This window comes from Kogia breviceps, chromosome 1 (genome assembly GCF_026419965.1).
Source record: "Kogia breviceps isolate mKogBre1 chromosome 1, mKogBre1 haplotype 1, whole genome shotgun sequence".
Taxonomy (NCBI): domain Eukaryota; kingdom Metazoa; phylum Chordata; class Mammalia; order Artiodactyla; family Physeteridae; genus Kogia; species Kogia breviceps.
This window is the reverse complement of record NC_081310.1, coordinates 58459464-58473295: the sequence shown is the minus strand read 5'-3', so window position 1 is coordinate 58473295 and position 13832 is coordinate 58459464.

Genomic DNA, 13832 nt, shown 5'->3' with positions numbered 1-13832 from the left:
AAAGCTTTTCCTCACTGATTTCACCCTTACCCATTTTCTTCCTACTTGAGAAGCTGCTACATGAGAATGGAAGCTTGGAGCCACTGCAGCCATCTTGCCGCCATGAGGGAAGACCGCGGCAGCCGTGAAGAAGGCAGAGAGAGAAGGTGGAAGGGCCTGAGTCCTTGATGATCTCTCAGAGATTCCACACCAATCCTGGCATCACCTGTCTCTGACCTGCAGGTTTGCTGTGATTAATCAGCCCGATCATTTAGTTCTTTATTCCAAGTGTTTTGTTATTTGCAGCTGAAACATCCTGATATACTGATTCATTAAATTTCACTGTTTTCCAAAATAATTACTCACACATTGTTGGAGCTAGAAGAGAAGCTGGCAGATCAACTAGCTTTGAGTCACTTTGTGATAGAAGAACCTGAGGCAGATGTAGAGACAAACCAAAAGGAGAAGCCTGGCCTCCTGGGTCTTGCCCCATAGCAGATTCCCCAACACCCTGAGGAGACTGAGCATCCTGGGCAGGGCAATGGTGAGGAACCAGGGCTCAGAGCCTGGATCCTGGCATCTGAGAGTCATGGGCAAAGGGGCGCAAAAGAAGGGCAGAGTGGACTAAGCTTGAGCAGGCTGTGGCCAGAGACACCTGAAACACCAGAGCCTGAGGAAGGGCAAGATGTGTGTCCAGCTCTTTCTGTCAGGGTTCATACACACACACACACACACACACACACACACACACTCACACACACACACTCACAGGCACCCATGCACACACACACTCACAGGCACCCATGCATACACACACACAGAGGCACCCATGCATACAAAATACACACAAACTTTCACAGGCACCCATACACACACACTCACAGGCACCCACACATACACACACACATACACACCACACACACACACACCCCTTCACCCTGGGCTCCACTTCTCAGCTCCTGGAGCCCAGGGGTCTCTTGTTTCCCCACTGGCCTGGCAATGAGGTCCTCTTCCTCTCACGGATGAGTACTCTTGGTGGTTTCTGGTTGGTTTCATGCCCTGTATGTTGCTCTACTTCACAATTTTTCTTACGGCTGTGCTGGGACCAAAGAGAGCTTGAAGAAAGGCTAGAAATTAACTTTTGTACATACTGTCTGCAAAGCTGCAAAAGAGTGAACCAAGCCTAGCAGGAATGTCAGGCAGGGACAGCAGCCAGCTGGCTGAAATGCCAGTGTGCTGTGATTTCTTCACAGGCTTCAGGAATCTGGACCCCTACACCCCACTCAAAATCATATTTCCTTTGCATAGGAAATCAGTGCTGAAATTCCACAATTAGAGATACAGTGTAAATATTTCTGGGACGCAAAATGCCCCATTGAAGTCTTCAAGGTGGATGACGTTTTTATGATCCTTTCAAGAGGGCAGACATTGAGAGGAGTATGAGTGGGGTGATGGTTAATTTTATGAGTCAACTTGGCTCAGCCACAGGATGCCCAGATATCTGATCAAACATTATTCTGGGTGTTTCTGTGAGGGTGTTGTTTTAATGAGTTGAACATATTAATTGCTAGACTTTGAGCAAAGCAGATTGCCCTTCATAATGTGGGTGGGCCTCATCCAATCAGTTGAAGGCCTGAATAGAGCAAAAGACCAGCCTCTCTCAAGTAAGAGAGAATTCTCCAACTGACGGCCTTTGGAATTCATCTGCAGCATGGGCTTATCTTGATTCTACAGCAGATGGCCTTCAGAATGGATCCAGCATTGGTGCTCCTGGGTCTTCAGCCTGCCAGCTCAGCAGATTTCTGAGTTGCCAGCTTCCATAATTGCATGAGCCAATTCATGTATATATACATACATTCTATATATAAATCTGTTCCTCTAGAGAACCTTGACTGAGTAGACCAGTGTATTGGTGGGTTGAGGGTAGCATCAAAAGATTCCTTTTTTTGCTTTTTTTTTTTTTTTTTGCCTAGGATAGTCTCTACAATCTGTTCTGTTGACAGAGCATACCCTGGGGAGCAAGAGGGTGGTGGGGACAGTGATGTCCCATCCGAGGGGAAGAGTTGGGAGAGGGAAAGGACAGGGAGGAGGGGGGTGGGGTGCATCAGGCCATAGTGTGGAGGACCTGAACCGTCAGGGTGAGGAGTGTGTAGTTACATTAGTAGTGGTCACTGGGGAGTCACCAGAGTTTCCTGAGGAAGAGAGTGACATAATCCAAAAGCTAAATCTGGTGGCTCTGTGGAGAGGGATTGAACAGGAGCGCTGATGTCAGGGGGCCCAGGGAAAACATAACGAAAGGCTGAACTTGGGCATGAGGAGATGGTAGAAAGTTCACACGAGGAAAGAACAGAATAGAATCCAGGTGACCAGACCACCGAGGACATGTAGGAGGAATGCTAACTCCAGTAAGGGAACTAGAAAGTGAGGCCAGGGAGCTGGTTTGTGGGCAAGCAATACTGAGTGTAAGGTACTCGTAGGTCGTCCAAGTAGAGATTTTATTGGAATTATTATTGACTGACACATATTGAGAACATACTCCCTTCTGGGTACCATGTTAAGCCCTTCAAACTCATGATCTCATTGAATCCTCACAGCATCCCATTGGGTAGATATTATTACCCCCCTTTTTAAGATGAGGAAACTGAGACTCTGAGAAGTTAAGTACTTCCCAAGTTCCCACAGCTAGTAAGAGGCCAGGCTCGTTACTCCAAAGCTCCCAACCGCCTCTAGGCTCCGGCAATTGGACAAGAGGTTAGAAGCTAGTTTACGGCCACAGAGATGATGGGGGGAGAGGGTCTTAGGAATGTCCTGGGACCTCTAGGAAATTTGGAGGAGGAGAGGGAGAGAAGAACTAGTCTTTATCGAATACCCTTAGACAAGTCACTTCACTGTCACCATCCATCAGTTAGCCTTTACTCAGACCTCAGTTCAGCAGGATGTGAGTGGGGTTTGGAGTTGGTATTGATGTCTCACTACAGCTCACTAGCCACAGTGCCATTAGCTGAATGTGAAAGAGATCCCTTGCTCCTTCCACTTTCCAACTCAAATTCCCAACTTCTTTTTCTTTTCTAATCAATACTTCTTTTCTGGTTGTGAGTGGCGGGCAGAACTTTGAAGCAAAATCTGGACAGCAGATGCAGAGGTGGAGCCAGGGCCGGGGAAGCAATTTTGGCGGTCGCTGTACTTTTCAGTTATTCCTCGGGAGCTTCAGAGGTAGTCTGGGATGGAGAGGCACTGAAGAGACAAGAGGGTAGAGAGGATGGCCAGAGGAAGAGGGGAGATGCTGGAGACAGAGAAACCGGGAAGGAAGGCTCGAGGGAGCTGGGGCCAAGGAAGCATTTCATTTACCCTTTCTCCGTCCTCACTTTTATCCCCCAGTATCCTCACACTGGGCTTCTTGACTCCCTTTTCATCTTCTAAAAGAAAAGAAACTCAAGAAAACAAACTGAAACCAAGTTGATCTTCTCCCCTTCCAAGGCAGTTCTATGGCCGCAGCTGTCAGTGGTACCTTCTCTTGGTCCCCCGGGCACTATCTTCCATGCTTCCTCCTTCCCCATCCCACATCCCTTCAGGAGCCAAGTTCAGCACAATTAACCTCAAACACTTCTCCTTCATCAGGCCTTTCCTGTGACCCCATGAGAAAGGGGGTGAGCCTCGGGAGCCTGGAGGAAAGCTCTGACTCATCCACCCCCCGCCACTCAGAGCCTGATGAGGAGAGGGGGTGATGGGTGGGAGGTCACCCACCTTCAGTCCTTCCCCCCTTCAAGTCTGTCTTCCTCAGCCGGGCCTGTGCTCCCAGGGCCAAGCACATTCTGGGTTCCTGACTAGTGTTTGCAGAATGAATAAATATAAATGAAGGAACATGAAACGAAAGGTGCTGAGAGCAGAGGCTGCTGGATGGAAGAGCCTCCAGTCGCACCGGCTGCCACGGCAGTGAGCCACACGGGGCTCTCAGTGAGTCACACGGCTCTCCACACCTCCAAGGCAAAGCTCTGAAAACCATTAGCAGGCCATTAGCTCTGATTCAAGCCCAGCTGGCACGGAGCAGGCTTCAGTCACCCAGCTGCAGAGCTCACACACTGGGTGCCCATCCCTTGGAACAGCAGCCTCACCTCCTGAACCCAATGCCCCCAGCCGGGTCCAGTCTCAGACCTCCTGCCATTGCCCTGTTTGGGCAAGACTGTGGGGTAGAAGCTCCTAGCAGGTGGGGTCTTTGTCTCACGGCCTGTGTACCTTCAGGAACAGGCTCACCAAAGGAAGGAAGATGGGGTAATTCACTGCTCATTAGGTGCCAGCAGTTGGAACAAACCGATGTCATTCAGCCCGCCCAGCAGCCCTAGGAGGCGGGTCCTCCTCAGCTCTTTGCAAAGGAGGAAACAAATGCAGGCGAAGACGTTGCGACTTCCTTAGACCACACAGCTATTTCGGTAACAGAGACCCAGCGTTGCTTCAGATGACGGCCTTTTGCTCTCAAGCCCCTGTTCCCTCCAGCAACCATAAAAACAAATGGATCTTGGTCCTGGAGGAGGGAACCCTGGCATCCTGAAGTCCGTGCAGTTAGTGCCCCTTCCCTCCCCGACCCAGGCTGAGTGGGGGAGAGCAGCACCTCCATCTGAGCCTCTCGAGATGGCTCGCTCCTGGGGTGTTGCTATGGCTGGGTCTCTGCAGCCTCTCAGATGCCCAAGATAGGGAAGGGAGGACTCCTTCTGAGACCTGCAGGGCCTGGTATGTGCTGCTTGCCAAGGGACGGCCTACTGGTTCTACCCCAAACCCTGAGGACCTCCTCCTTTTGCTGGGAACCTTGGAGCCCAGAGCAAACAGCCAGAGGTGAGGACACATGCCACACTCTTAGAAGGACAAAGTGTCCTGTGGGTGAGAAGAGAGGCAGAGCCAATGAGCCTGGCAAGGGCGAGATGATTCGGCCTTTGACCCCAGAGCAGACTCAGCTGGCTAAGAGAGTGTGCTCGCGATGGGAATTCAGACGGGACAGAAGCCGTCAGAGGGCAGGGCCCGAGGCAGGTTCACAGGGGCCCACCCAGCCTCGGCCAAGCATGCTCAGGTGTCTGAGAGGCAGCTTGAAAGGGCCCCCATCATAGTCAGCCGGCACCAGCTGCCTGTACTCTGCCTTCCAGAGCTCTGTGCCCTCAGCAATCACTGGACCTCTCCGAGAGCCCCTTCCTCCTGATCGTCACACACTTCAGAAGGCTAGGATGAGTATCAAATGAGACGGTGCATGTGAGCAAAGCACTGTCCAACGGAGCATATGGAAGCAATGGAGAGAAGACATTCAATTTACGTTTGTTAAATGGAACTCTTCTTACTACTAGCTGGATGTTGGGCTTGCAGCTTTTGCTTGATAGGGTTTGGGTTCACATTCCCCCATATCTTGTCATTCTCCCTTTTGATTTGTACTTGGATGGCTGGGGAGTCCCCGTGAACATGAATTGCAGGTCTAGTATATGCGAGATTAGTCCTTCTCAAAGTTTGGTCCTGGGACAGACTGTAGCAGCATCTCGTGAAATGCAAATTAGAAATGCACACTCTTGAGCCTCACCCCAGATATACTGATTCAGAAACTCAGGGTGGAGCCCGGTTACTAGTATTTTAATAAGTTCTCTGGTGTTGTTAATACATACTAAATCCAGTGTACTAAGCGTTTCACATGAATACCTCATTTAATTCCACAAAGCCTAAGGAATTGGGAGCTAAGATGTCTGACTCACAGGTGAGAGACAGGGGTTTGGAGAAGTTAGTGACTTGCCCCAGGTCCTCACCCGGCAAGTGAACTCTGGGTCTGCGGGATCCCCTGCATTATTGCCTCCCCCTCACCACTGCAACTGCAGTGCCTCTCAGAAGTGGGATGTGTTTGTTCCCAGAGGGCTTCCCTCGGGCAGACGTGGGAGGCAGAAGTAAATGGTGAAGACGGAGCATTCCCCTGGGCTGGTGAACAGATTAGCCAGCTGTTCCTATGTGGTTTGCAAGACCAACTGGACTGTTATCTTTTATGAGAATAGGCAAATATTTAGCCCTGGGGCTATCCCACTATTAAGCTGGCACTAAGAAGGCATTCCTAGTGGTTTGCACCCCGAACACCTGCCGTCTGCCAAGCCTGAGTCTCAGCAGCATTGAGACCTGTTGGGGTGACTGAGGATTATGGCACCATCAATGACACGTTGAGCTCCCACCGCTTGCAGGAGGTGGAGGCTTCTAGAGGCTTCGCGATTTATCTTCCACCAGGTATGATTATGCCCCTTTAACAGATGGGAAAACTGAGGCCCCAAGAGGCTCAGGGACAAAAGCTCCTAAGCAAGGGGGCAGGGCTCTGGCCCGCCCAGCTCTAATGATCATTCCTTCCAATATGCTACGCTCTGAGAAGCCAGTTCTCAGAGCCAAGCAAATCTGGTCCCGGCCTCGGCAGGCAGGCCCACTTTCCCTCTCGCCTCCCTGCCCCAGAAGACAGCCAACTGAAACCCACCAGCACAGGTGGGTAGAGCGCGGGAGAGCGGAGCCAGAGGAGCCCCAGAGGCACCTGTCAGCGGCCACACGATGGCGCTGTGGTTCAGGAGACTCTGGGTCCTGCCTGACACGGTCTCCGAGGACCGAGGGTCAGGACCCGGGACCCTTGCGGGACGGGACCCACCAGGATAAGAGAGCTGCCTCGCGAACGACTCGACCCCAAGGAGGAAGAAAGAGGTTGTTGAGGACGCTCTCCCACGCCCACCCGACCGGGATGCCCCTCCCCTCCGTCCTCCTTCCCGCCTGTGACACGGAGGCCGCATCAGGGAGCGCAGGATGCAGAGGCAAGCCTGGGACTCCGCAGCGACACGCAGGCAGCCCCCAGGAGAGCTGCTTCTCCCTCCCGGCCCTCCCTTCCTCTTTGCCCCTCAGCTCCTCCCCTTCCCAGCCAGCCAGCCAGTCCCAGCCCACTGCTCTCGCACTTTATAATTTTTTTATAATTGAAATATAGTTGATTTTAAATATCGTGTTTGTTTCAGGTGTACGGCAAAGTGATTCATATATATAGAGAGAATTATTACAAGATACTGAATATATAATTTAAAACCATGCTCACAAGTTGAGGATTTTAAATATTGCAAAACTAAACATCAGAAACGATCTCTCGACTGTTAAGGCATGCTCCTACTTTAAAACTCAGCCATTGAATTTCCCTGTCTATATCAAAAATAAGTAACAGAAATAGGAGTCAGGGCTTCCCTGGTGGCGCAGTGGTTGAGAGTCCGCCTGCCGATGCAGGGGACACGGGTTCGTGCCCCGGTCCGGGAAGATCCCACATGCCGCGGAGCGGCTGGGCTCGTGAGCCATGGCCGCTGGGCCTGAGCGTCCGGAGCCTGTGCTCCGCAACGGGAGAGGCCACGGATGTGAGAGGCTTGCGTACCACACACACACACACACACACACACACAGACACACACACACACACACACACACAGAAAAAAAAAAAAAAGAAAAAGAAAAAAAAAAGAGTCAGAGTCCTGTGCCTTCTGTTACCTCTCATTCCCAGAGTCCTTTCCCATCTCTTAAGAAAAACACGCTTGTGGAAGTGGAATTTTGAGTTCAAATCCTGGATCTACCATTAAAAATCATGTGACACCAAGTGAATTCTTTAATCTCCTTGAGCCTCACTTTTCTCATCAATAAAATGAGAATACTACTAGTACCCACCTTACGGGTTGTTGGAAAAATTAAGTATATATAAACCATTTAGAATAGCGCTCTGACACATGGGAAGCGCTCAATAAATGTTACCATTATTATTTCTTTTCCTCTGATACACTGTGCACATCAGCCATTTGGCATTGAATGCAGACAGCCTTGTGCTTTTGGTTGACTCTTCATATAGGATGTCCCAAGGCCAGAGAGCTGTCTTCTATATCTCTGTGCTCCAAAACGCCCAGCACAGGCCCTCTCCTGGTGCATGATAATTACAGTGGGTCACAGTGGTCACCGCAAACCACAGCCTCCAGCTACAATTCTGCATTCATGTTGTCTTCTCCAGGTGGTGGGTTCTTACACAGATCTGCTGATGCAACTGCTGAGTGCTCCCCTTCTCTGCTGTGGGATGCGTGGTGCCCAGTTTTGAGTGATGAGAGCCTTTTACTCTCCTCTAGGCAGGAAGCCCCTCCTGCTTCCTGGGGCTGGGGGGATGCCTAGAGCGGGTGAGCGGTAGTGCCAAACTTGTTTTGTTTCCACTTAGGATTGGAGATACTGTGTGCTCCATATAAAGGCCTGCTTGGGCAGAGAGGAAGAAGCCGCCTCTAGACCCTTAGCCAGATTAAGACAGTGGGGAACACTTACCTCTGCTGGGCATGACCACACAGGTTAACAAGTCAGGTTGTAGATGTTTGCGTCTGGAGTTCTTTGTGGCTTCCGTTTATATTTTTCCTGACTTCTCCATCTCTAGGAGTCAGGGTCAGGTCTTTCTTTAACATCTGTCTCGGTCTTGCACTAACCAGTGCTTGGCAAAAGGACTTGCTAGCAGTGCACGATCACTCCACGTGTATTGACTGACTTTCTGACAAATTGGCTCTGGTGGGGGGGGGGGCTCAACCAAACTGGATGTCGAGCAGATCTTTTTAAAAGCTGCGATCCAACTCATTGCATTCCATTAGTGGACCCTGCTGAAGCTATTCACAGATCACTCAGCTGTCAATAAAATCTAACGGCATATGCAAATGAGGGTGTTGGAGGTGTGAGCGGGACCTGGGGTGGAAATGGCTTCTAGTTCATCTAGGAAGTCTTCCTGGTTATTGGGGTAGGAGATAAAGCTGTGAGTAAAATGGACGCAGTTTGACAAAGTGAGAGGAGAGTGTGGTTTTAGGCCATAACCCACCCTTTCCTGGGTCAGGTCCTCACTTGAGTCATTCCAGGGTTCCCCTGCCAGCCCCTGAGAACATTCCAGTGTATGACATCTTTCAGGAAGCTAGCTGAGTTTCCTGGAGAACATCACCCACAGAGAGCCAGTCCACCACCTCCACCCCCCAGATCTTTCTTAGAAATCCTACCTGTCTGCAGCTAGAAATGGACGGAATAGAGGTGGAGGATTAAGCAATAACCAAATAGTGGGTTTGGGGTGCCGTGTTTACTATCTGGTTTCTTGTCAGGGCCCCTCGATGGCATCTACTCTCTGGGACAGGACACATTCAAATGAGAAATGTGAGTTGAGCCCAGGGGAAGGATGTCTGAGGGGCTCTTGGACACTCTGATCTCTCGCTCAGCTGGTGGAGTGGGGCTGGCACAGCCAGGAGCTCTCTCAAATCCTCACCTTCCTGTTTCTCTCTTGGGACTTTGAGAGGGAAATCTAAAGCGTGTGTCTCTGATTCATTTACTATGAACTCATCAAGCTGGTGCTTGGCAAGAGTCCTTGGATGTCTCAGAAAGGGCTTTTGGTTTGGTTTCATTTGTTTTTTGTGGTGCTTTTCCTTTGAAATAGGAAGTCTGTTTTTGCCAAGAGTACAGTGAAACACTAGATTTGAGGTTGGATCAGAGCACAAGAAGAAATTAAGATTTTCTCCTTTGTGCTTCCCAGTTTTTAACTGTGCAAAACAAGTGATAGATAACATTTAATTTGGCAAATTGGGTCCTATTATTATCCTCATTTTACAAATGAGAAAACTAAACCCAGAGAAGTTAGGTAAATTGCCCAGTCCACATAGCTAGCAGGCAGCAGTCTTATATACCTGCCGAGTACCAAGTACTACAGAATTTTGGGAGACTTACAAAAATGCTGCAATTTTTTTTTAATCAGAAGAAAAAAATTAATTTTAGGTCTGAAGAAGATGTTTTGACATATGATATTAATATATTTGACTTATACCAACACGGCCGTAAAAGTTTGAATTATTTTAGAAGCTGGCACTGTGTTAGGTACCAGGCAGAATTAGAGCATAACGGTGGCAGTTATTTGGTGCCACTGCCCTAGTGTAGGCTGACCATTAAGTGCAAAGTGATTCAGACACCACGTTATCCCCTCCCTGGGGGAGCCAGGCCCGCATCCTAACTCAGAGCAGCCTGTGCTTGACATAGTGCTACAAGGTTTGGACTAGGTAGGTTACAAGAGGCTTCATGGAGTTGGGAGTTGAGAAGAAAGAGGGTTAAACCCTCTTTAAGGAGGGAGACTGGAAAGTGGAGGCATTTTGAGGAATGGGGAATTCACTGGTATGGGGGAGACAGAGGCAGCTGATAGAGATGTTGTGTCAGTTATCAGTTAAACCTCTGTTCCATCATGACTTCTGAAGTTTTTCTTCTACATTTCACATGAAGGAGCCACATTTAACTGTGACATTCCATCAGTAATATTTAAGACCAAATTGTTACTTAAACTCACAATGATTATCTTTTATAACAGAAGAGTCAATAAGACTTTTCTTTTCTTTTTTTTTTTTTTGGTACACGGGCCTCTCACTGTTGTGGCCTCTCCCGTCACGGAGCACAGGCTCTGGACGCGCAGGTTCAGCGGCCATGGCTCACAAGCCCAGCCGCTCCGCGTCATGTGGACTCTTCCGGGACCGGGGCACGAACCCGTGTCCCCTGCATCGGCAGGCGGATTCTCAACCACTGCGCCACCAGGCAAACCCCAAGACTTGTTTTCGTTCACAGTTCTTTTCTGTTAGATACTAGTGAATTCTTTAGCATTTCATTCTTTAGCATTACACCACTAGTTTGCAAATTGTCCAAAAGGTCATAAGAAACCATCTCACTTCCTTATTTTTTGCATCAAAATGACATACTAAGTATTGCAGCATGTTTTCCATGGAGCAGACTGGTGGTTTACAAACAGGGATCCCCAGAGCTAAGGCTTGGTAAGGATGCCTCAAAAAAAGGGAACGGCCAGGGCCTGGGTGCTCGGGTTCCTTCTCCTGCTTTAACTGAGCAAGATATATATATACACATATATATGGATATATATATGTATATATACATACATATGTATATATATATATATACACGTATATATATATATCATTTTATTTTTTATTGCACTTCACTTTATTGCACTTCACAGATATTGTGGTTTTTACAAACTGAAGGTTTGTGGCAACCTGGCATCAAGCAAGTCTATTGGTGCCATTTTTCCAATAGCATTTGCTCGCTTCATGTCTCTGTGTCACATTTTGGTAATTCTTGTAATATTTCAAACTTTTTTGTTATTATTACACTATGGTGATCTGTGATCAGTGATCTTTGATGTTACTATTGTAATTATTTTGGCACTTTTTAGTGATAAAATATTTTTAATAAATTTTTATTTTCTCTCTCTCTCTATTTTTAAATAAATTTGTTTATTTACTTATGGCTGCATTGGGTCTTCTTTGCTGCTTGCGGGCTTTCTCTAGTTGCGGCGAGCAGGGGCTACTCTTCATTGCGGCGGGCAGGCTTCTCATTGCGGTGGCTTCTCTTGTTGCGGAGCACGGACTCTAGGCGCGTGGGTTTCAGTACTTGTGGCACGTGGACTCAGTAGTTGTGGCTCGCGGGCTCTAGAGCACAGGCTCAGTTGTTGTGGCACACGGGCTCAGTTGCTCAGCGGCATGTGGGATCTTCCTGGACCAGGGCTCGAACCCGTGTTCCCTGCATTTGCAGGCGGATTCTTAACTATTGCACCACCAGGGTTAACTTTTATATATACTGGGGAACGCCCAAAATTGTGAGACTCGATTTATTGCAATATTCACCTTATTGTGGTGATCTGGAACCGAGCCCACAATACCCGAGGTATATATAATATATGTAGAGCTTCTATGAAATCTTTCTTTCTTTTTTAATTTATTTATTTTTTTGTGTGTGTGCGGTACGCGGGCCTCTCACTGCCGTGGCCTCTCCCGTTGCGGAGCACAGGCTCCGGACGTGCTGGCTCAGCGGCCATGGCTCACGGGCCCAGCCGCTCCGCGGCATGTGGGATCTTCCCGGACCGGGGCACGAACCCGTGTCCCCTGCATCGGCAGGCGGACTCTCAACCACTGCGCTACCAGGGAAGCCCGAAATATTTCATTTTTGAAAAAGGATTTCTCGGGGGCTTCCGTGGTGGCTCAGTGGTTAACAATCCGCCTGCCGATGCAGGGGACACGGGTCCGAGCCCTGGTTCAGGAAGACCCCACATGCCGTGGAGCAGCTAAGCCCGTGCGCCACAACTTCTGAAGCCCAAACGCCTAGAACCCATGCTCCGCAACAAGAGAAGCCATCACAATGAGAAGCCTGCGCACCACAACAAAGAGGAGCCCCCGCTCGCCGCAACTAATGAAAGCCCGTGAGCAGCAGTGAAGACTCAATGCAGCCAAAAATTTAAAAAAAAATTTTTCTAAAGGATTTCTCGGAACTTCCCTGGCAGTGCAGTGGTTAAGACTTTGCCTTCCAGTGCAGGGGGTGTGGGTTTGATCCCTGGTGGGGGAGCTAAGATCCCACGTGCGTCATGGCCAAAAAACCAAAACATAAAGCAGAAGCAATATTGTCACAGATTCAATAAAGACTTTAAAAACGGCCCACATCGGGTTTCCCTGATGGCGCAGTGGTTGAGAATCGCCTGCTAATGCAGGGGACACGGGTTCGAGCCCCGGTCTGGGAGGATCCCGCATGCCGCGGAGCGGCTGGGCCCGTGAGCCACAATTACTGAGCCTGCGCGGCTGGAGCCTGTGCTCCGCAACAGGAGAGGCCGCGATAGTGAGAGGCCCGCGCACCGCGATGAAGAGTGGCCCCCGCTTGCCAAACTAGAGAAAGCCCTCGCACAGAAACGAAGACCCAACACAGCAAAAATAAATAAAATAAATTAATAAACTCCTACACCCAACATCTTCTTTAAGAAAAAGGTCCACATCAAAAAAAAAAAAAAAAAAGCGGAGGAGGGGGGATTTCTCTGAAAAAAATGTTTGAAAATCACTGCTGTAAAAACTTGAAGAAAGGTAAACGAGAACTCCAGGAACAAGTTTATTTATTTATACTCTGCCTATTCCAAGAGCAACCTAAAGTGACTTACAAGACTAGATATGACACAACAAGGGTTTTTTGCTTGTTTGTTTGTTTGTTTGTTTTGTTTCAGTAAAGAAGGAACACGAAAGAGGGGAAAGTAGTGGTGGGAAAAGTCAGATGTTGCCAGGGTAAGGTTTAGGCACCAGTGCCTGGGCTGAGGGGCTGCTGGCGGGTTGGGAAGCAGAGGCTGCAGCTGGTGGGCATGGTGCCCCAGAAGGGTCATGGAGACACAGCCATTCTCCACCTGCAAGAGGAGATGACACCTTGGGCAGGGCCCCGAGCTCCTCATGGATGTTCCTAGAAAATTCGTTAGAGTCCTTTAAAGGAACTTTAAGACCCTGGACAAGCACATCCTCCTCCCTCCTGGCAAGCAGCCTTATCCTCCCCTTCCCTGACAACCCACAGACCAGGGCAAAGGCAGGGCTCTGCCTGCCCACCTGGGTGTCTTCAGTCCTCTGCCGCCACAGCCCCCCCTCACACTACCATACACAGGCCAGCCACCTCCCCAAAAATTATCGCAGAGGGACAAAACCCAGAACGTCATACCCAAGGATCTCTGCTAAATAAGAATAGCAGGGACTTCCCCGGTGATCCAGTGGGTAAGATTCCGCGCTCCCAATGCAGGGGGCCGTGGTTCGATCCCCGGTCGGGGAACTTGATCCCACATGCGTGCTGCAGCTAAAAGTCCACGCGCCGCAACTAAAGATCCCGCGTGCCACAACAAAGATACCGACGCGGTGCAGCCAAAATAAATAAATAATTTTTTATTTTTTTTTAAAGAATAGTGTGTTGACTCCATGCCAGACACTGTTCTGACCCCTTTGTATGTGTTAACTTCTCTGATTCTCACAACAACACTATGATTATTTCCATCT